This window comes from Arachis stenosperma, chromosome 2, assembly GCF_014773155.1.
Source record: "Arachis stenosperma cultivar V10309 chromosome 2, arast.V10309.gnm1.PFL2, whole genome shotgun sequence".
Taxonomy (NCBI): domain Eukaryota; kingdom Viridiplantae; phylum Streptophyta; class Magnoliopsida; order Fabales; family Fabaceae; genus Arachis; species Arachis stenosperma.
The window spans coordinates 54547945-54572978 of NC_080378.1; the positions used below are offsets into that span (position 1 = coordinate 54547945).

Consider the following 25034-nt stretch of genomic DNA (forward strand, 5'->3'; position numbering starts at 1 on the left):
GATCCTCATCAGTTTTTAGCTGAGTTCTTGCAAATCTGTGACACAGTCAAGACTAATGGGGTTGACCCTGAGGTCTACAGACTGATGCTATTCCCTTTTGCTGTAAGAGACAGAGCTAGAATATGGTTGGACTCACAACCTAAAGATAGCCTGGACTCTTGGGAAAAGCTAGTCAATGCCTTCTTGGCAAAGTTCTTTCTACCTCAAAAATGGAGTAAGCTTAGAGTGGAAGTCCAAACCTTCAGACAGAAGGATGGAGAATCCCTCTATGAAGCTTGGGAAAGATACAAACAATTAATCAGAAAATGTCCCTCAGACATGCTTTCTGAATGGAGTATCATAGGTATTTTCTATGATGGTCTCTCTGAACTATCCAAGATGTCTCTGGATAGCTCTGCTGGAGGATCTCTTCATCTGAAGAAGACGCCTACAGAAGCTCAGGAACTGATTGAAATGGTTGCAAATAACCAATTCATGTACACTTCTGAAAGGAATCCTGTGAACAATGGGACAAATCAGAAGAAAGGAGTTCTTGAGATTGATACTCTGAATGCCATACTGGCTCAGAACAAGATATTGACTCAACAAGTCAATTTGATTTCTCAAAGTCTGTCTGGAATGCAAAATGCACCAAGCAGTACTAAGGATGCTTCATCTGAGGAAGAAGCTTATGATCCTGAGAACCCTTCAATGGAAGAGGTGAATTACCTAGGAGAACCCTATGGAAACACCTATAATTCTTCATGGAGAAATCACCCAAATTTCTCATGGAAGAATCAAGAGAGACCTCAACAAGGTTTCAACAACAATAATGGTGGAAGAAACAGGTTTAGCAATGGCAAGCCTTTTCCATCATCTTCTCAGCAACAGACAGAGAGTTCTAAGCAGAATACCTCTGACTTAGCAACCATGGTCTCTGATCTAATCAAAACCACTCAAAGTTTCATGACTGAAACAAGGTCCTCCATCAGAAATTTGGAAGGACAAGTGGGTCAGCTGAGCAAGAAAGTTACTGAACTCCCTCCTAGTACTCTCCCAAGCAACACAGAAGAAAATCCAAAAGGAGAGTGCAAAGCCATAAACATGGCCGAATATGGAGAGGAAAGAGAGGAGGTGGACGCCACTGAGGAAGACTTCAATGGGCGTGCACCAACCTCCTCTGAGTTCCCCAATGAGGAACCATGGGAATCTGAGGCTCAAAATGAGACCATAGAGATTCCATTGGACTTACTTCTGCCATTCATAAGCTTTGATGAATACTCTTCCTCTGAAAAGGATGAGTATGTCACTGAAGAGCAAGTTGCTAAGTACCTTGGAGCAATCATGAAGCTAAATGACAAGTTATTTGGAAATGATACTTGGGAAGATGAACCCCCTTTGCTCACCAAAGAACTGGATGACTTGTCTAGGCAGAAACTGCCTCAAAAGAGACAGGATCCTGGGAAGTTTTCAATACCTTGTACCATAGGCACCATGACCTTCAAGAAGGCCTTGTGTGACTTAGGGTCAAGTGTAAACCTCATGCCCCTCTCTGTAATGGAGAAGCTAGGGACCTTTGAGGTGCAAGCTACAAAAATCTCACTAGAGATAGCAGACAACTCAAGAAAACAAGCCTATGGACTTGTAGAGGATGTTTTGGTAAAAGTTGAAGACCATTACATCCCTACTGATTTCATAGTCCTAGAGACTGGGAAGTGCATGGATGAATCCATCATCCTTGGCAGACCCTTCCTAGCCACAGCAAAGGCTGTGATTGATGTTGATAGAGGTGAGTTGATCATTCAAGTGAATGAAGAATCCTTGGTGTTTAAGGCTCAAGGATATCCCTCTGTCATCATGGAGAAGGAGCATGAAGAGCTTCTCTCAAATCAGAGACAAACAGAGCTCCCACAGTCAAACTCTAAGTTTGGTGTTGGGAGGCCACAACCAAACTCTAAGTTTGGTGTTGAACCCCCACAGTCAAACTCTAAGTTTGGTGTTGGGAGGTTCCAACATGGCTCTGAGTATCTGTGAGGCTCCATGAGAGTCCTCTGTCAAGCTAATGACATTAAAGAAGCGCTTGTTGGGAGGCAACCCAATGTTTTATAATTATCTATTTCCTTTTGTTATTTTATCTTTTTTGTAGGTTGATGATCATAAGAAGTCACAAAATCAATGAAAAAAGCAAAAACAAAATGAAAAACAAGAAGAAAAACAGCACACCCTGGAGGAAGATGTTGCTGGCGTTCAAACGCCAGTAAGCCTAGCAGTTGGGCGTTTAACGCCCAGTCTGGCACCATTCTGGGCGTTTAACGCCAGAAAGGGGCACCAGACTGGCATTAAACGCCAGAAAAGGGCAAGAACCTGGCGTTAAACGCCAGGAATGGGCACCAGCCCGGCATTTAACGCCAGAAATGGCTCAAAACGTGATTTTGAGCAACATTTAGTGCAGGGATGACTTTTCCTTGACACCACAGGATCTGTGGACCCCACAGGACCCCCACCTACCCCACCACCACCCTCTCTCTTCTTCCCCCATTCACCAATCACCTCAATACCTCTTCCCCAAAAACCCTTCACCTATCAAATCCCATCTTTCTCTTCACCACTCACATCCATCCTTCATAAAACCCCACCTAACCTTCCATTCAAATTCAAACCACTTTCCCTCCCAAACCCACCCATAATGGCCGAACTCCATCTCCCCTCTCTCCTATAAATACCCTTCTTCATTCCTTCATTTTCACACAACCTAAACACCACTTCTCCCCCTCTTTGGCCGAATACATAGCCATCCCCTTCTCACTCATTTCTTCTTCTTCTACTCTCTTCTTTCTTCTTTTGCTCGAGGACGAGCAAACATTTTAAGTTTGGTGTGGTAAAAGCGTTGCTTTTTCGTTTTCCATAACCATTTATGGCATCCAAGGCCGGAGAAACCTCTAGAAAGAGGAAAGGGAAGGCAAAAGCTTCCACCTCCGAGTCATGGGAGATGGAGAGATTCATCTCAAGGGTGCATCAAGACCACTTCTATGAAGTTGTGGCCTTGAAGAAGGTAATCCCCGAGGTCCCCTTTTCACTCAAAAAGGGTGAATATCCGGAGATCCGACATGAGATCCGAAGAAGAGGTTGGGAAGTTCTCACCAACCCCATTCAACAAGTCGGAATCTTGATGGTTCAAGAGTTCTATGCCAATGCATGGATCACCAAGAACCATGACCAAAGTGTGAACCCAAATCCAAAGAATTATCTTACTATGGTTCGGGGGAAATACTTGGATTTTAGTCCAGAAAGTGTGAGGGTAGCGTTCAACTTGCCTATGATGCAAGGAGATGAACATCCTTACACAAGAAGGGTCAACTTTGATCAAAGGTTGGACCAAGTCCTCACAGTTATATGTGAAGAGGGCGCACAATGGAAGAGAGATTCAAGAGGCAAGCCGGTTCAATTGAGAAGGCATGACCTCAAGCCCATGGCTAGAGGATGGTTGGAGTTCATTCAACGCTCAATCATTCCCACTAGCAACCGGTCCGAAGTTACCATAGACCGGGCCATCATGATTCATAGCATCATGATTGGAGAAGAAGTGGAAGTTCATGAGGTTATAGCCCAAGAACTCTATAAAGTGGCGGACAAGTCTTCCACCTTGGCAAGGCTAGCCTTTCCTCATCTCATTTGTCACCTCTGTTATTCAGTTGGAGTTGACATAGAAGGAGACACTCCCATTGATGAGGACAAGCCCATCACCAAGAAAAGGATGGAGCACACAAGAGACCCCTCTCATCATGAGATCCCTGAGATACCTCAAGGGATGCACTTTCCTCCACAAAACTATTGGGAGCAACTAAACACCTCCCTAGGAGAACTGAGTTCCAACATGGGACAACTAAGGGTGGAGCATCAAGAACACTCCATCATCCTCCATGAAATTAGAGAAGACCAAAGAATCATGAGGGAGGAGCAACAAAGACAAGGAAGAGACATTGAGGAGCTCAAGCACTCCATAGGATCTTCAAGAGGAAGAAAGAGCCGCCATCACTAAGGTGGACCCGTTCTTTGATTTCCTTGTTCTTTATTCTTCTGTTTTTCAAATTTTATGCTTATGTTTATCCATGTTTGTGTCTTGTGATCATTAGTGTCTTAGTGTCTACGCCTTGAAGTTATGAATGTCCTATGAATCCATCACCTTTCTTGAATAAAAAGTGCTTAATTGAAAAGAAAAGAATTGCATGAATTTTGAATTTTATAACAGTTTAATTGTTTTGATGTGGTGGCATTACTTTTGTCTTCTGAATGTATGCTTAAACAGTGCATATGTCTTTTGAATTTGTGGTTCATGAATGTTGGCTCTTGAAAGAATGATGAAAAAGGAGACATGTTACTGAGGATCTGAAAAATCATTAAAAATGATTCTTGAAGCAAGAAAAAGCAGTGAATACAAAAAAAAAAAAGAAAGAAAGCAAGCAAAAAAAAAAAACCGAAAAAGAAAAAAAAAGAAGAAAGAGAAAAAGGAAGAAAAAGAAAAGAATAAGAGTTGTGATCCAAGGCAAATAAGAGTGTGCTTAAGAACCCTGGACACCTCTAATTGGGGACTTTAGCAAAGCTGAGTCACAATCTGAAAAGGTTCACCCAATTATGTGTCTGTGGCATGTATGTATCCGGTGGTAATACTGGAAGACAGAGTGCTTTGGGCCACGGCCAAGACTCATGAAGTAGCTGTGTTCAAGAATCATCATACTTAACTAGGAGAATCAATAACACTATCTGGATTCTGAGTTCCTAAAGAAGCCAACCATTCTGAATTTCAAAGGATAGAGTGAGATGCCAAAACTGTTCAGAGGCAAAAAGCTGAAAGCCCGCTCATCTAATTAATACTAATCTTCATAGATGTTTTTGGAATTCATTGCATATTCTCTTCTTTTTATCTTATTTGATTTTCAGTTGCTTGAGGACAAGCAACAATTTAAGTTTGGTGTTGTGATGAGCGGATAATTTGTACGCTTTTTGGCATTGTTTTTAGTATGTTTTTGATATGATATAGTTAGTTTTTAGTATATTTTTATTAGTTTTTAGTTAAAATTCACTTTTCTGGACTTTACTATGAGTTTTTGTGTTTTTCTGTGATTTCAGGTATTTTCTGGCTGAAATTGAAGGTTCTGAGCAAAAATCTGATCCAGAGACTGAAAAGGACTGCAGATGCTGTTGGATTCTGACCTCCCTGCACTCGAAGTGGATTTTCTGGAGCTACAGAAGCCCAATTGGCGCGCTCTCAACGGTGTTGAAAAGTAGACATCCTGGGCTTTCCAGCAATATATGATAGTCAATACTTTGCCCAAGATTTGATGGCCCAAACCGGCGTTCAAAGTCACCTCAAGAAATCCCAGCGTTAAACGCTGGAACTGGCACCCAAATGGGAGTTAAACGCCCAAACTGGCATAAAAGCTGGCGTTTAACTCCAAGAAGAGTCTCTACACGAAATTGCTTCATTGCTCAGCCCAAGCACACACCAAGTGGGCCCGGAAGTGGATTTTTATGTCATTTACTCATTTCTGTAAACCTTAGGCTACTAGTTATCTATATGTAGGACCTTTTACTATTGTATTAGAGGACTTTGGTAGCTATCTTCGTTTTATGCTATCTTAGATCATTGGGAGGCTGGCCATTCGGCCATGCCTAGACCTTATGCTTATGTATTTTCAACGGTGGAGTTTCTACACACCATAGATTAAGGTGTGGAGCTCTGCTGTACCTCGAGTATTAATGCAATTACTATTGTTCTTCCATTCAATTCCGCTTGTTCTTGTTCTAAGATATCACTTGTTCTTCAACTTGATGAATGTGATGATCCGTGACACTCATCATCATTCTCACTCATGAACAAGGTGACTGACAACCACTCTTGTTCTACAAGCAACCAAGGCTCTAGTGAATATCTCTTGGATTCCTGATTGCACGATGCATGGTTGATCGCCTGACAACCGAGTGCTCGCCTGACAAACGAGCCAACCATTCCGTGAGATCAGAGTCTTCGTGGTATAGGCAGGACCTGATGGCGGCATTCAAGAGAATCCGGAAGGTCTAACCTTGTCTGTGGTATTCTGAGTAGGATTCAATGATTGAATGACTGTGACGTGCTTCAAACTCCTAGCAGGCGGGGCGTTAGTGACAGACGCAAAAGTATCAATGGATATTATTCCGGCCTGACCGAGAACCGACAGCTGAATTCCGCTATGCCGTGACAGGGCATATGCCAATCGCTTTCACTGAGAGGATGGGAGGTAGCCACTGACAATGGTGAAACCCTACACGAGCTTGCCATGGAAAGGAGGAAGAAGGATTGGATGAAGACTGTAGGAAAGCAGAGAGACGGAAGGAAAGGCATCTTCATACGCTTATCTGAAGTTCCTACCAATGAATTACATAAGTATCTCTATCTTTACCTTTGTATTATTTTCGTTCATCACCATCATACATTTGAGTCTGCCTGACTAAGATTTACAAGATGACCATAGCTTGCTTCATAGCAACAATCTCCGTGGGATCGACCCTTACTCACGTAAGGTATTACTTGGACGACCCAGTGCACTTGCTGGTTAGTTGTGTGAAGTTGTGTAATGCCATGGAATTGAACCACCAAGTTCTTGGAGTTCATGACCGGGGATTATGAGAGTTGTGAAAAGTATTGTTCACAATTTCGCGCCACCAACAGTCTTGGACATCAAGAAGACCAAGAGTCCGTCTCAAAAACAGTAGTGCTGAAAGGGCGACAACTCATAAGGCCCATTGGGCTAAGTTAGGACAGCAAGAAGCCCAATAATGCTTTTCAAATTCTGTGGGAGGCATGAATTATTATTATTTTCGAATTTTTTAATAATTTATTTTAATTTGTTTTGCTGTCAGAGTTTGTTGGAAGATTTGATTTACTTCCGATTTGCTTAGTAGTATTTTTAGGAATTTTAAATTTAAATCAAATCTGATCTAATCAATTAAGATCAAATCTGATTTAAATTAGTTATCATATCTTTAAAATGTTAAAATTTAAATCAAATCTGATCTAATCCAATAAGATCAAATCTGATTTAAATTAGTTATCTTATCTTTTAGTTAGTTTGTTAGGGTCTATTTAAACACCTTTGGTGAGACAATTTGCAATAACTTTGATGAATAAAATTTTAGTTGCTTTAAGCATGTTTATTGTGTGAGAAGTGAGGTGAGTGATTTGCTTCGCTTATTGCATGGAGAAAATTGAGTGATTCAATTTTCATCCATCTGATCTAGGTTGTCAAGGACAGGTTCTTTGAAGGTCTAGTAGGGAAAACCCTTCCAGTGACCTAGGTTGCTAAGAATAGGTTTCTTAGAGGTCTAGTAGGAAAAACCCCATTTATCTATCCTTTTGTTTTGTTGTTTTTCCTTATCAGAACTTGCTTGAATTATATATATTGTTGATCATGTTTTTGGAGCTAAGAACACACAACCTTGGGAGTTTTGAGCCTAATGGTGTAGTTACATCTTATAACCACTTATTTTCCTTCTTGTGTGCATTTTTCTCTTCCTATGATTGTGATCTTTGATTTGTTTGATTCTTTATGTCCGTTATTCCTTGTATTCATGCATTTATATGATTGAGACCATCATTTCATTAGCTTACTTACCCAAATAGCCTACCTTTTGTCAACCTTTGTTAGCCAACTTTGAGCCTATGATTAACCTACTTTGTTCTTTAATTTAGCACATTACAAGCCTTAAAGCGAAAAATAATAAATGTCCTTATTTTGATCTTTGATTAGCTTAGGCTAGCGTGTGTGTGTGTGTGTCATTCAAGTGTGGGAAACTTGGGATATTGGTTGGGATAAAAGGGTATTTTTGTTTTTTGTTATAAATATTGAGAATTGGGTACATACTCATGTATTAATCAAATGCTAAACCTTATGCATTGATGCTCTTGTATATAGTTTGAAAGAAAAAATAAAATAAAATATGAGAAAAACAAAAAGAAAAAAAAGGGTGAAAGAAAAGAAAAGAAAAAAAGGAAAAAAATAGAAAAGAAAGAAAAAAAAGCAATAAAAAGGGGATAAAATGCCCCAAAGTAAAGCTCAATAAAGATCAATGCATAGGTGTTGTCAAATGAAAAGAAAATGCATGAGTATGTGAAAAAGAGTGAAGAATGGGTAGTTAGGTTAGCTTTGAAATTGTATAGGTTGTCATAGGTTAGGTGGGAAGCTTATGTTAATCAAAGATTCAAATTCAAGCTCACTTAACCAAATATGCATCCTACCTTGACCCTAGCCCCATTACAACCTATGAAAAGAACTCATGGTGAATGTATACATGCACCGAATAATTGTTGATTGTTAGAAGAAAAACAAATCTTGGAAAGCATGATTAGGGGAGAATTGAGTGAATCAACCCTAAACACTGAGCGACTAGAGTGTAAACACATCCAATGAGGGTTCGATTGCTCAACTACATGTCTCCACCTACACTCATCACTTTTCTTGCAAGTTTGTAAAGATATTTAATAACTCAATTCAATTATGGAATTAGATTTGAGAGCCCTGGGCTTTGTGCCTATATATGTTCTCTTGGGAATTGATTTATTTTGACCAAGTACTTGCATTCATTTAGATAGGTTGCATTTAGGTAGTTGATGCATTGAATACATGTTGATACCCTTTGTTTCCTTCTTGATTTTAGTATGAGGACATGCTATGGTTTAAGTGTGGGGAGGTTCATAAACCTCATTTTTAGGATTTATCTTGTGCTTAATTTGGAGGATTTTATGACCTTTTACCCACATTTATCCAAGGAAATAGCATGGTTTCATGATTGTCTCCTAATTTGTGCTTAAGTGTGAAAACATGCTTTTTAGACCTTTAATGTGTCAATATTAATTCACCTTTGATTCAACTAGATGCATTGATATGTTTGTTAGTGAATTCAAGATGGAAAGGCTAGGAATGGATCAAAAGGGTGAAGAGGAAAAACATGCAAGTGGAGAATCATGGAAAATCAAGGATTTGGGATGAACTCATCAACGCGCGAGCGTAACTGACACACACGCGTAGAAGTGACGTCGCATGGCGACGCGTAAGCGTACATGACGCGTACACGTGGATAGAAAATTTCCAAGTGACGCGTACGCGTACATGGCGCGTACGCGTCGATGCTCGCACGTGACTCACTTAAAGGCAAAAGGATGGAGGGCGAATTCTGGGTTTCCCAGGCCCAAATCCAACTCATCTCTGATGCTATTTAACCCAAGGATTGAAAGGGAATCACAAGCTTTCATCACATTAGTCTGTCTTAGTTTAGTTTTGGAGGGAAAATTAGTTTCTAGAGAGAGAAGCTCTTTCTTCTCTCTAGAATTAGGATTAGGTTTAGGTTAATCTTTTAGATCTAGATCTACTTTTTCTCTTGCTTCAATTTTCCTTTTGCTTTATGAATTCTCTTGTAGATCTACATTTCTTCCCTATGCAACTGGTAAGTTCTTTGTTGTTTCATAATTGTTTTGCCTTTCTATTGTTAATCTCTTACTTTTGTAGTTATATCTCTCTTTGATTCTTGCAATTCATGTTGTTTACCTTTGTTGCCTTTTATGTGTTTGATGAAATGCTTCTTTTAATTATGAGGTAGATTTTGTTCCTCTTGGCTTTGGTTGAGTAATTGGTGCCTCTTGAGTTATCTAATTCCATTGTTGATTGATAATTAGAAGTTGCTAATTGACTTGAATGCCACTAAAGCTAGACTTCCTTAAGGGTAGGCTAGGACTTGTGCCTCAAGTTGATTACTTTCACTTGACCTTCCTCCATGATTAAGAGGTTAACCAAGTGGGAGCAATGAACAACTCTCATCACAATTGATAAGGAAAGCTAGGATAGGACTTCTAGTTCTCACACCTTGTCAAGAGCTTTACTAGTTGTTAGTTTACTTCCTTTGCAATTTACAATTCTTGTCTGTTATCCCAAAAACCCCAAAACATACCTCTAACCAATAACAAGAATACTTTATTGCAATTCCTAGGGAGAACGGCCCGAGGTTTGAAAATTGTCCAACCTCACCTCCCAGTTTCTCATTTGAAAATTCTTCATCACTTGATTTTGCCTCAACACAAAGTTTCCTCCAAGATCCATACAACTCAGCCCACCAACCATAAAATTCATTCCACACCCCTCAACACAACTTCACCACAACATATCCATGTCACCAAAATCACTCTCAATCTTCATCTCTTGAGCTAGCATTTGAACAATACCTACAAATATCTATAGACTCTTGGAAAGAACAAGAAACCCTCTGCAATAAGATGGATGAGCACTTGGAGAAAATAAGGAAACAATCAGAACTGGTAAGCAAGGAAGATGAAGACCACTGGGTGGATGTGAAGGAGGAAGTAGAAGAGCAAGAGGAAGAGGCTACTGTGTCAAGCGAATTTTCAGTGAAGAAGGAAGAGGTGGTGGAAATATTTGAACCTAAACCTGCATATCCATGGAAGCCACTTGAGATGACAAGGGAACATGAAAACTCACAACCCTCACAAACTCCCCTGAACCAAAAACTCTCAACACTTGAACCTGTGATTAAAAGATATGAAGAGGAGATGAAAAAATCTTGGGAAGAACAACAAACCTACTCTATGAAAGTGCTATTAAGTCAAATGTTGAATACAAAAGAGGAAGTGAAGGAACAAGAAAGTGAGGAAGACAATCAAAGAAGCTCATACTCAAGTGAAGCAGAGAATTACATAGATGAAGGGCTCATTGAACCACCAATTCAAAAGGTTTTTGACGAAGATAATGCTCCAACCAACACACAACCACCAAGTGTTGACATCCAAGAAGTGAAGGCAACCAACAAGAGCACCAATCCTACCTCTGATCTAGCAAGCAAGCTCAATCAAGCCATTAACAAAAGGAAGCTTGCTGAGGAGAGGCCAAGACAGAGGACACTAGCTGGTTCATCTCTCCCCTTGAGGTCATTCCTCTTAACAAACTGTAAGAAGAGGAAGAAAGTGAAGAACAACATGTCAAGCTAATGACACTAAAAGAGCACTTGTTGGGAGGCAACCCAACATTAGGTAACATATCATTTCTCTGCTTGGTTTATTTTCTTTCTTTGCTTTGTTTAAATTTCAATAAATTGGCATATGATTACATTCTAAGTTTGGTGTTGCCTTGCAACAATCTTTTTTCAATCTCTATGGATGATTGCATCAAATCTGAATTGAAAGTGTAACACTAAGATTCTATGTTTGGTGTGCCACTTATTTCCTATGCAATCTATTCAGCAGCACCACTTGTCTGCATAATCATAATGCCTTGTAGTGTTATCTTTCTTTTAGTTAGACAATTTTAGTTTTCTCTTTGTTTTAGTCATTCCCTTGTTTTTAATGCTTTCTGTTATTAACTGTTTTTGTTAATACATCACCAAGAAATTCTTATTCATGACAGATTCTTGGCTTGGTGATTATATTTAACACATAACAGTTTCATTTAGTCTTAGTTCAAATAAAATGGATATGTGATTGCATTCTAAGTTTGCTGTTGCTATGCAACAAAATTTGCTTCCAATCTTTATTGGATACTTGCATCAACTCCAAGTGAAAGTGTAACACTAAGTTTGGTATGCCACTTATTCTTTATGCAATGTATCATGCACACCCTCTTATTTTGCAATCACAATGTCTCTGTTTCATGTGTCTTGATTGTTATCTTTAATTTTGTTTGCTTAAAACACATGTATTACTAACATGTCATTATGTAAGACATTCATGATCCATCTTAGCCCCATAGCCATTGTTCTAATTGTTGCTTGAGGATGAGCAAGCATTCTGAGTTTGGCAAGGGAAGGGGAAAGAATGGGAGGAAAATGACAACACTAGAGAAGATGAATTACAAGGTTGTAAAGTTCCTTTTCCTCTCATTTGTTTCCAGTACTTTAAATTACATGATTGTCTTTATCTTCTTTGTTTACATGTGTGTATGAATAAAGCCTGAATTTTGATCTGTAACATGTTGCTATGCCACTATGACTATCAACTTGAGTTTTGTGAATTCAAAAGCAATAAAGCATCATGATCATAAACAAACAAGGAATTAAAGAAGAACTTAGCATGTGCATACAAGTATTGGAAGGCTAGTATGATTAATTATTGCTCAATTACATTAGATTTTATTTAATTGAAATTTTCATCTATGACATTTTGTGAAATCTTTGGAAATCATGAAAACCTTAAAAAAGCAAATACAATTACAGCAAGAAAAGCAAAAGGGAAAGAATGAGAAAGCTGAAGGCTCTGAGTACCAATGACAATTCAATTGTTAAGTACTTGTGGTGTTTATGTATCAAGTAAAAAGCTTGAAAACAAAACACTTAGAGTCAAGGTTAAGCTCAAGTGCAAATGCACTCCCTCAAAGCTCAAGGCTCTGAGCATCAATGATTAGAGAGTAAAGAAAAGAAACAAATGAGCTTGAAGAAGTCCTCTAATTAAATGCTTGTGGTGCTTATGTATCAAGTGGTAATACTTGAAAATAAAGCATTTAGAGCTGTAGCTTTGTTATCAACTCATGGGGCAAAGCACCCAAAAGGAGAAGCTAATAAGAAAATCAAAAGCTTGTTTCAAGGAAGAAATATAAGAAAAAGATTTCATAAATTAAGCTAGATAGAAGCATCAATCATTTACATTTCTTTTGTGATTGTGGCATGCATAAAAAACTAGCCAACCATGAATATTGAGTTGCTATTCTTCTTACCTTGGATTGTCAATCTCTATTGCATGATTCTTTTCTTGCTTTGGGACAAGCAAGGTTTAAGTTTGGTGTTGTGATGACATGTCATCATGTCATGTTTTTCTATGCTTTTTCATACAAGAAATTGATTATTAGTGCTTAAATATTGAATGCTTTTGTGCTTAAATGGTATATTTCTTTGATCTTTTGATTCATACTAGAATCATACTCCCATGGTGGCAAAAGAGTTGGAAACAAACTCAAAGAGGCTTTTGAGTTAAGCAAAGAGGATTTGCAACCCTAACCTCTTCACATTCCAACAGGAATAACTTGAGCTACAAAACTCCAAATGAGGTGATTTTAGTGGCATTGGAAAGTATACATCTAGAGCTTTCTAAGCATATATAGCACTGCATGGTGAACACTAAATCTAAGGGAGAGAACTTGCCCCGAAAGTGCATAGATGAACATGGTATCAACCTACAGCAAGGCCAGCTGACCTCTTCATCTTCCAAGGAGAATAACTTGAGCTGTAGAGCTTGGAATGATGCGCTCTCAATTGCATTCGAAATTAGACATGCAGAGCTTTCCAATGATATGTAATAGTATGGGGTGAACCTCAAGGATAGGCTTCAAAAGCTGGTGTTAACTTCGGCCTCCAATGCAGCGTTCACTAAGTGAACGCCACGTTCACTAATTGAACGTTTTCGGCCTCCAAAACAGCGCGACCATGCCTTCTTCAAAGGACCATAACTTGAGCTATAAGTGTCCAATTGATGCGCTTTCAGTTGCGTTGGAAATCTAAAATTCAGAGCTTTTCAACGATATATAGCAATATATATTTGGCACAAATTTGAAACACAAGTGATAAGCATCTTTAAGGCCCCAAAAGCACTCACCAAGGCACCAAATATGTGCTGGCCAAGGTTCGAAGAGAGAGCGCCCATCAAAGGCACAAGACCCAGCACTCAAAAGTTTGAACGTTACATTCACTCTTTTCACTTTATCATGATTTCCAAGCTTGGGAGCAAGGGACTTGTGCTGTCCACACACAAGGAGTAGCGCTCAATGAGTGAACTGAGTGCTCAATAAGTGAGCGCTAGGCAAGGAAATTGAACCCACCAAAATTGGCACGCCTAGGCTAGCAAGCGCAGCGCTCAAATTGTGAATGGAGCGCTCCACTGGAGCATGCCTCCAACCAAAATTCAACCAAATGCACCCTGACCCATGCCACTTAAACCAAGCCATCCAGATCCACTCTTCTTCAAATCCAAAGCAAGTAAAGCCCATTATCATCATTCAAAGGCACAAGAGATAGTTAGAATAGGAATTTCATTTAATTGTAATTTGTTTTTAATTTTAATTTCATTTTCATTCTGTAAAAAGCCTATAAAAAGGCATCAGTTTTATTTTCGAAAGAAGGTTGGCTCTACTAGAGAGCAATAGGAGTAGGAGTAGGAGTAAGAGTAGAATAGAAAGTTCTCTTTGAAACACTTTAATTTTTCTGTATCTTTACAATTCAGTGTTGCAATTCACTTTAGCTTCTGCAATTTCAGTTTCTGAATCTTCTCTTCTGTAAGTTTTCCTTTCTGCCATTTTTCATTAAAGCTACTGTGATCTGAATTTAACTTTCCTGCACTTTAAATTTCCTGTTACTTATTCTCAAGATCTCTTCAATTATTTGATTTACTGCTCTCTTACAATTCCCTGCACCCAATTCCCCTTACATTTGCTGCACTTTACATTCCTTCCTCTTTAAGTTTCAGTCAATTTTACTTTCTGCAATTTAAATTCCTGCAATTTATATTCTGTTGGTCACTTTTCACCTAATTCACCAATGTTAGGTTGACTAAACCAATCACCTCACTAAAGTTGCTTGATCCATCAATCCCTGTGGGATCGAGCTCACTCTTGTGAGTTATTACTACTTGATGCGACCCAGTACACTTGCCGGTGAGTTTGTGTGGAAATCTATTTTCCACCCATCAATTATGAACTAATTTCAAGTAATATATATTTATTTATAGTTTTAATTTCAAAAATTATTTTATTGAAGATAATTAAAGGTAGTTTTGGTTAATTGGATTTGAAAGAAATTAAGGTTTTTATCCAAATTCTATAATTTTGAATTATTTTTCCTTTTTACTATTTAAAGTCTTAGAAATTTAAAAATAATGATGTTTGGATATTTAAATTAGAATTTTATCCAATTTTCTAATTATTAAATTAATTTCTATATTTAAATTATAAAATTAGTATACGTAAAATAATCAGATTTTTATATGATAACAATTTTATAAATAAATACCTTAAGTTTTGTTAATAAAGAAAATTAGTTATATTGTGATATATTTTCAATTAGAGTATTTGAGTGAAAATTAAATAGTAATTTGATACGACAATTAATATTTTAAACCAATTTTAAGGATCCAATTAGTTTCAAATTAAACCCCCAAATTCCCAATTCTATATACAAACCTTGGTTTCATTAACACACACTTTTTTCCCCTTTTCCTAACTGAAACCCTAGCCACCTTTCCTCCTCACCATCACACACACACCAAACACACAACACAGTAGTAAGAAAGAAAGAAAAAAGAAACAAAAAGGGAAGGGAGAAGAGCGTTCTGCAGAGAAGAAAGGGAGAAGGGAAGGGGGGAGCTCCCCAGCTAACTGCGTCCTGCCACCGTGCTAGCTCCTTGCCGCCATGCTGCATCACCATCTGTGTGGAGTCGCCACCGCTACTGACCGAGAGGAGAGGAAATCCGAGAAAGAGAGAGAGAGTCTGCGGGGAGAGGGAGGCCATTCGCGTCCCACCGCCAATGCTGGAAGAAAGCCACCATCGCCGCTCTGCCCGCTGTCGTTTGTGCCGGCTGCTGCCGCCGTTAGAGTCGCAAACAGAGGACACGCAAGAGAGAACTATCGCAAAGCTGTCGTCGTCGCCGCGTTGTTGGGTTCACCATCATTACGCCTACACTGCTGCGTCACCGGAGCTCTTCGCCATTGCTGCTACCACCGGAAACCACCTTTGAAGCCTGTGTCTGTTGGTAAGCTCTTACCCTACCTCAGCTTCTTTATCCATTAAGTTCTCTATTACCCTGAGAGTTATTGCTGAGGCTCTTTGTGCTAGGAGTTTATCGTGAGTTACTACCACCAAATCCACTGTCGGTAACGGTTTTAAGTTGGTTTTTGTTTCCTTTGAGTTTCTGGGAGCTTTATCAGCGTTGCATGTTGGTTACAGCCATCATCGCTGGAGTTTTGGTCACCGCTGCTGTTCAAGGTGGCTGCCGGGCTGCCGCCAAACCGGTTTAGCGACCGCCGATGTTTTGTTTTCTTGTTTCAGTAAGTATTTATGTTTCAAAAAACCCCTGCGTTAGTATTCTGTTATGTTTGGTTATAAACTCTGAGGTTCTGGTAATGTAGGGTCATGTTTTGAGCATTGCAAGTTGCTTTTAAGTTGCTATGAGTGCTATGAAAGTGATCAAGGACTGAGTTTGTGGTTGCTCTTGATTTCAGATTAAGAGAAAAGGTTTCGTTGATGTGTTTTGGGTTATGGTTTCGACGAGTCGAGGTAGGGACTTTTTATACAAACTAATTTATTTTAAATTGGAATTGTTATAAATAGATATCATGTGCAAAATGAATTTCTGGTGATTATGTGAGTTTTATGAATTGGTTGATTTGTATTAGATGAATATGATTGCTTGTTTGATTGAAATAATGTCTGATTTTATCCAAAATGTAGGTTTCTGAATGTTTTAAATTGAAATGATTTAAGTAATTAAAGTCTAAATTTTTCTTACTGGAAACTGATTTGGTCTTAAATCCCTTGGAACAAAGTTGAGGATTGGTTTGGTTGGGACTCAAAAAGGGTGGCAAAGTCCAAGTTTTAGGAGAGATGCTGTCAAAATTTATATAAAATTCGAGACTTTAATTGAAACGTTATTTTAAAAATAATGAATTATGCTTTGAATTGAATGTTTGATAAATGAATTATATTTCAACTTACCTTATTAAGAAAATTATTATATTTTGAATTTAATTTATTTAAGAAAAGAATTGTGTTTTAAAGATGATTTAAATAAGAAAATTCTTATGATTTGGAATTTGATATAAGTAAACTGATTTGGAGGAGTTTTAGTGGATTTAAAGGAAGCTGAAGTTTGATTAATTGATTTTGCTTTACGACGTTTAGGAAATTTTTGAAGTACTCTTTGAAATCTTGATTTAGAAAAACTAAAACAATTTCCGAACCCTTTGGCATCACTTCAGATTTTTGGTATGAAATTGAAATTGTTTTTTTATTCAAATGATTTGGTTTTGGTTTATGTAAGTTGCTTTTAAAATTTGGTCAGAATATTTGGATACATTACTTGTTTTTGGGTTTAAATTTTACTTTTTTATTTAAATCAAGAACCTAAGGTTTTAGTGGTTTAAAATGAATTTAAGAAAATGAGTTAGGTTATTCACCCCTAAAGTCTTGAGACTCTGCTAAGGAATTTTATGGCCAAATCTTGATTTAGAATTGGACGATTTTAAGTCTTTCAAAGGAGATTTTGAATTTGGCATGGTTTGAAATTGTTTCAAAATTTGGGAAAGATGTGGAAAGTTGTTCCGTTTTGAAAAGTGATTCTTGGCAAGATGTAAATTAAATACGTTTGTTATTTGAAAGTAAATAGGCCAAGAATGATTTTAAAATAAGTTATTAAGCCTGATTGATTGTGGATATTATCGAGATTGATGAGATATTGTCCGGTAGGTGTAAGGACCGGGTTCGTCCCGCTTGCGCTGAGTTGTAGACATAAGGGCCGGGTTCGTCTTGCTTATGTTGAGCGATTTGATATTAATGAGATATTGTTTGGTAGGTGTAAGGGTTGGGTACGTCCCGCTTATACAAAGAAATGTGAGGTTGGAGGCAGAGTATCCCGCTCACATCCTTTCGGATCACAAGAGTGTGCAGGCATTGACATCCTGGACCGTGTGGCGAGCACCTTATCCCAGATGGTTCTTATTTATACATGACCGAAAAGCAACATTTTCATGGGAATGTGTTGGGTTGGTAATTGAACCGACAATGTGATATCACAGCCAATAGGACAGACATTCATCATTTGCATTTATGTGACATGGTTTGGGTGTGCATATTGTAATTGGTTTGCCTATGTGAATACTTATGTTACTGCTAACAGCTATATTTGTTGTAATTGCTATTGATTATGCTTGAACTACATTAATTGTGATTGTGTTTAATTGGTTAGTTTGTGATGAACTGGTTGATGATTAAGTTGTTTGGGCCAGGAGCCGTGCTGGATTGGATGGGCCTGAGGCCGTGGTTGGTATGTTGAGTTCTAGTTCTGTATAAAGTATCTGACTGGTTCTAGTTATAGTAATTTTGGTAACCCTATAATGAGAAACAGCAACGACGATGTTCCCACTCCCCTACAGGTTTTTCCTTTACAGGATAAGGACGACGAAGTTTCAGAAGACTTTATTTCATTTTCTATTTATTCGTTATTTTTGTATTATCTTAGTTATTATTTTTCCGTCGCCTTTATCTTCATGAATTTTTTTAAGAAGGATGGGAATTTATGATATGTATGTTTGTAACTTATTGTTACACACACACACACACACACACACACAGATATATATATATATATATATATATATATATATATATATATATATATAATTATAAAGTGTTGTATCTGGTCTAGATGTATACGCTATTTTTGCTCTCAACGAAAAAGTACTTTTAGAAGGTTATACGGTTTTAAGTTTAAACAGGCTCTTATTTTAGTAATTAAATATGTTTAGAGTCATCATAATATCCAATCTATTAGAGTGGCACAGCCAGAAGCATGACATTCTGATAATGAGGGTGTTACATCTCCCAAGACAGTTGCCTAAATTATGGATTATTGAGAATCTAAGGTGAATAATTGATGAAAGAGAGATTAAGATACTTAGAGGGTTCTTATTATAGTGCATTGTATTTATTTGGCACTTTTTACTGTACTAAAAACTGATGGGTCAGGGATTCTCATTCCGTATATATTCTCTGTTTTTTAGATGCATGTCTAGGTTGTAACATCCCGTCCAGCAAAATTCCTTGCTTAAGTAAGGGTATTTCTACTAGAAAGAACATTACATTTTCTAGTATTAACAACTTAATTATTGAGTCTTTATATTGATATCATGTTTCTGTTTTAAGAAAATACCAAAAAATTTGGTTTTATTCATTAAAATCATATTTCAAAGATTTTCAATAAATAATAATCTCATAAATACAATCGATAATAAATCTTATACAAAAGAAATCAAAAGAAAATTGAATACAACATATCATACCTACCCCTCTGTGTAAGAAAATCTCAAGGGACAACGGTGAGGGGACTTTATGAAAACAATTAACATCACAAAGAAAACCTACTAATCACCCAAAGCTTCATATTGCGTCTTCAAACCTGTGTCACTGAAAACGTGAAAAATTTTGGGGTGAGAACTAAACCATAAGTTCTTGGTAGATGTCGAGAATTCCGTAAAAGTAAAGAATAAAAACACAAATAGTTAATTTAGTTCAACAATATTCATTATCATTAATTACATAAAACTCCATGAAATTACGTTGAACAAGAATTGGATATTAGCTTATGTCAATCTCGGTATGAATAGTCAATCTGTCCCAAGCATAGGTTCATTAAGTCTATATAGAACTAGTATGACTTTTCATATAATACCTAACCTTACGCGGAATTTAAAAACAAGCAAGTAAAACACATACAAACAAATAGAACACAAACAAACAAAACAATGAACAAAATGAAAACACAAGAAATATCACAGAGAATAATGCGCAAACAAGATGATACATGTCAAGCCCTAGTACAGGTAATGAGCTCATCTATCGGTTTCTACCCACTCCCGATGTAACCCAGCATTACTTGCCGGATATGGCTTCCCTGTTGGCTATACCCCTGTATGTAGGAAATAGCCCCTCTGCCCTACAAGGTCCACTGCATGCAGGAAATAACCCCTTTGCCCTGCAGGGATGTATGCCGACACACCTATATGCAGGAAATAACCTCTCTGCCCTATAGAGATGGAACAGGTGGTCACAGTACCTCTCTAAGCAGGAAATAACACCCCTGCCTTACAGGAATATAATATGAATCAATACCGCAAGAAAGCGTTCTCTAGACGTACCATTATCTATCTGACTGCCTTACTGCAGTAGATGAACATATAGATATATCTAGAGTTGCCCTAATGCAACAAATGACCTTTCAATAGGCATTCTGCTTGTACTCCAATCTCTTTATCATGTTACTCTTTTCTCTTTGTCTTTATACTCTGCTCTAATTACTCTTTTCTCTTTTATAATTGTAAGTATGCAAACGAGACAAAACCCACATCCTTACCAACAACTTCATAAACCAAATATGTTTTCTCAAAAGAAACATTGAAGTATTATCATTAAACAAGCTTTAAATATTCATTTTGATTAAGTCCTTATACTTTTATAAAAATTTGGACATAATTTTCTTTGGAATTGGGCATAACTACCCCTACGGGTTCCCTCTTTCTCAACATTTCACTACCCTTTTATCAACAATTGTCACAACAATATATTCTCAAAAACATTTGATAATGATGTAGAAAATCTATTCTTAAATCTCATATTCAAGGTTGTCACCATCAAACAACCTCGACAGTCTAATTTCAATTCTGTTTTCAAAATACTAAATGAATTCAGAATTGCACTAACTTTATGTCCTGGTGACCGTCTCAGATTAAGCTTTCTAATAAACTAAAAATCATAATTTTATGATCAATCTAACCTCAGGAATAGAAGGAAAATATTGACTGCTCTGTGGTGCTTAAAAAAAAACAAAAAACAATAGCAGCGTTCAATATTCAAAATTCCGTATAAAATCCAAATTAAACCCAACGGCTTTCAAAATTAATATGGTTCAACTTAACATATTCAGATTTCTTTTCCAACGGTTTCAGGTCAATATTATTTTTATTGAAAAAGTTACATAGCTTGAAAGTTGAGTAAAAATAAGTCAAAACCTGTTTTAGAAATCAGCAAGCTTGGTATCTTTCAACTTACATAACTTTTACTACAAAACTTCAATTATGCTAAATTTTGGTTTGGAGACACCTAACTTATCTAGAAACAAGTTTCTTGGTTGCAACTCAATCATTGTTCAATTTTAAGAGTTACAAATATTGGAAGTTGCTGCATAACTTGCTGAAAACTGACTCTTTGTAGCTTTAATGACCAATTTTCAAAAATTCACAACTTTCAATCCTTAACTCCTAAAATCCCGAAGTAATCAAAATTTAAAACAAAATTAGTTTTGCTCCAAAACTCAGTTCGTAGATGTAGCAGCAAGACAACCAAGTTGCTACCCTGTTCAAATTTTTCTACAATAGGACAGATTCAACGACCTGACTTTAAAAATTTCTCATAAATTGTATATTTAACAAAAAGGCCTCAAATTTTCTAGTCCAGTTCCCTATATTCCCAAGTTTAATCCAGACTTATTTTCACGTAATTCCGATCCTCACAGAATTAGTTATATCTTTTCAAAGTTTCTAACTTCGTTTAAAAGTAATGCAGAAAATTAGATTTCACAATTTATCTTTGAAAAACCATACCCAATTCTCCAAGTTCAAAATCTGAATCTTAGCAACTATATTCATTGTAGTCCACTTAGATTTTGATCTCATATTATTTCAATCACTATCGCATTACTAGTTCACTTTTCAGAGTTGTCGTTTACCTCAAAAATCAGATTTTCAACAAAAGTTTAATATTTCAATATTCAACTTTCAATACCTCTCAAAATCAATTTCAAAACAATCACCAACCAAGATCCCCACCATAACAATATATTTAATAACCAGCTCAACAGCAATCAACTAATATAATCCATCAAGATTCAGCATTTTTAATAATCATTCATCAACAATTCATAATCCACACGTAACCAATCAATTTCACGAAATCAACAAACTCAATTACATTCACAGCCACAATCAATATCCATATAATCAATTAATTACTCACAATAATTAACTTATTTGTAGTTATTTAATAAACATTGTGGGCATTCTTAAATTAAAACCATTTAAATTAAACTCCCTACCTCGATTAGCCAAAATTCTATAATTAAACACAGCAAACCCCTCTTTTGTTTTAATTCGTAGCAGCAACAAACTCAAACCGAACTAGCAACAGCTGCAGCAACAACTCTAACAGTTCTTTATTATCATCAACACTATCACCTATGATAGTTCCATAAGCAAACAGGAAAGGCATAGCAGTAGTATTAAACAGAGACATTGGAATAGAAAAACACTAAGGAACAAGATGGAAGCAGAACAAAGATTAAAGCTTACAGATTCAAGAACGGAGGAATTGGAATCGAAGCAGAAATTCCCACGGCGGCTCTATCGACGGGAAAAGGAAGCAACCGCAATGGTTTTAACCCTAGTGGATGGCAACGGTGACGGCAGAATAAGACAGCGCGAGAATAGATCTCGTTGTTGCGTTTCTGCTTCTCTGTCTCTCGTGCATTTCATTGCTTCTCTTCCTCTCGCATGGAATAGCAGTGGCAACGGCCAGAGCACAGCAGTGGCAACTCCCTCAATGGCGACAGAACAGAATGTGACGTTCTCCTCCAACAAGCCCTAGCAGCGGCGTGGATAGCATCTCTCCCCTCTCTCCCGTCACAGCTTCGGCCCCCTTTCTCCCCTTCCATGCGACAGCGACGATGACGGCAGCAGTTCCATCTTCCATCAGTAACATCCCTCCTCCTCTCTTCCTTCTTCTTCTCCCTCGAGCCCTCTCTATTCTCCATTTTCCATTCTCTATTTTCCCCTTCCTTTCCTTCTGTATGTATGTACGTTTAGTGAATTTAGGGTAACAATTAGAGATTTAGAAATTTTGTGATATAACAATTTTACAAAATATTCGAGATAGAATGATAATTTAGGATTCAAATATAATCCTGTAAAAATTAATTTTGGAACACATAATTTTATTTATTAATTTATCAATGAGATCAAATAATTATTTCTAATTTAAATTAAAAACAAACATGTCAACCATATCTTATAAAATACAGTTTAAACCTAAAATATTAATTATCTAAATTAAATCATATGACTTTTCATTATTTTCCTATCATCGATACTTTTATTTCATTACAATTGGACAAGGATGGTATTTCGCAAGGATTTAAAAGAATGCTTGAAATCATCAATAATTAAGGATGTATATAAGTAATGAAATGTATCGGAAGGAGAGTCAAATTGAAATCATAAGAAAGAATTTTGAATAAAAAAGTTTCGATATGAACATTAATAGGGAAAATAGTACAGCAACATAAAACAATTTCAAATTGAAGAAGAGGAAATTAATTTATCCTTTTCAAAAGAAAATATATAAGTCCAACATTTTTCAAAAGAACTAAACAAAGTATTTTGTCATGCCGAATCAAATTAAAATTAAAATAAATTATGTGAAGTTTATCAAATAAAGATTAATTGGAATAAAGGCAAAAATCTCACTTCATGATGTTGATGAATACAATACCTAGGTACCTAATTAAGTAAATATATATGCATAAAAATTTGAATAATGTGAAAAATATTCAAATTATGTTCCGATGAGAAAACTAATTTAAAGTGTTCTTGTAAATTTAATAAAAGAGTATGTAGTACTTTTAGAAAGAAGCATGTTTTAACTATATAAAGAAATTATTCATTTTTTATAGGAAAATACTTATAAAATTAAAGGTTGTGGTATTCAAAATTCAAAGAATGGTTACAATCAGAATCAAACAGAAAAAGAATTAAAGTAGAACTAATTTCAAAAGAGATTCTAAAATACGTGTTGTAGAAGAAAACTACAAGGTTTGATACATCACATCAAAACAAGGTCAGTTTTTATCCTTCTTACAAAGAAACACAAAAACCAAAGGTTGTAATCTGAGCAGGATATGCATAAGTTGCAGAACACGAAACAGGAGAACTAAATCGAATAATTAGCTAGCTACGAATCGCAACTCTTAAGATTTCAAACGGTTTAGGAATTAAGGATTATATGTAATGCCAAAACTACTTTAAGATCAAATCAAGAAATACAGAATTTATGAACAGTATCAAAGTTAAATGTTCCCTGAAGATTCAAACAACATTTAGGAACATCATCAAGCAAGGATATGTATAAATGACAAGATATGGTAGAAAAATAACCAAAACACATTCCAAGAAAGAGATCAAGAACTAGAGATTTTAATGTAATTGATAAGGAAAGAGATAACGCCAAGCACGAATAAAGATCATACGTCGAAACGAAACTAATCTCTAAAACTTATTTTCTAACATTCCCCAAAACCTCGTGATTTGTGTTACCTATCATTTCTATTTCGTCTATGATAACCCATTAGTGTTTTCATATACATAAATCATTAGTATTAAGTTGGTCAAACTTAATACCGTGAAGTATGTAATGGTAAACTAATAACGTTAATCATCAGACAGTCATGCATATAAAACATAAACTCTCATCACCAAAATAAGTCTTAAGGCATGATAGACACCCAAAGTGTGCAATGAAGAATAGTCAGTCCACTCCCAAGGCTTTTCAGGAAGGACTGCTCTGATACCATATTGTAACGTCCCATCCAGCAAAATACCTTGCTTAAGTCAGAGTATTTCTACTAGAAATAATATTACGTAACCTTTTCCAGTGTTAACTACTTAATTATTAAGCCTTTATATCGATATCACGTTTCTGTTTTAAGCAAATACAAAAAAATTTTGGTTTTATTCATTAAAGTCATATTTCAAAGATTTCTAATAAATAATAATCACATAAATACTATTGATAATAAATCATATACAAAAGAAATCAAAAGAAACTTGAATACAACATATCATACCTACACCTCTGTGTAACAAAATCTCAAGAGACAATGGCGAGGGGACTCTATGAAAACAATTAAAATCACAAAGAAAACCTACTAATCACTCACAGCTTCATATTGCGTCTTCAAACCTGTGTCACTAAAAGGGTAAAAAATTTGGGGGTGAGAACCAAACCACAAGTTCTCAGTAGAGGTCGAGAATGCCGTAAAAGTAAAGAATAAAAATGCAAATAGTTAATTTAGTTCAACAATATTCATTATCAATAATTATATAAAAATCCTTGAAATTACGTTGAAAAAGAATTGGATATTAGCTTATGTCAATCTCAGTATGAAGAGTTAGCCTGTCTCAAACACAGGTTCATTAAGTCTATGCTGAACCAGTATG

General features: G+C 36.6%; 1 non-coding gene across 1 annotated transcript; it reads right to left on the reverse strand.

Moving 5' to 3' along the window:
- Window positions 1–216: 216 nt before the first annotated feature.
- LOC130963876 (small nucleolar RNA R71) lies at window positions 217–324 on the reverse strand. Its single transcript, XR_009079993.1, has one exon. It is a non-coding gene; the product is annotated as a small nucleolar RNA R71 (small nucleolar RNA).
- Between the last annotated feature and the right edge of the window lie 24710 nt (window positions 325–25034).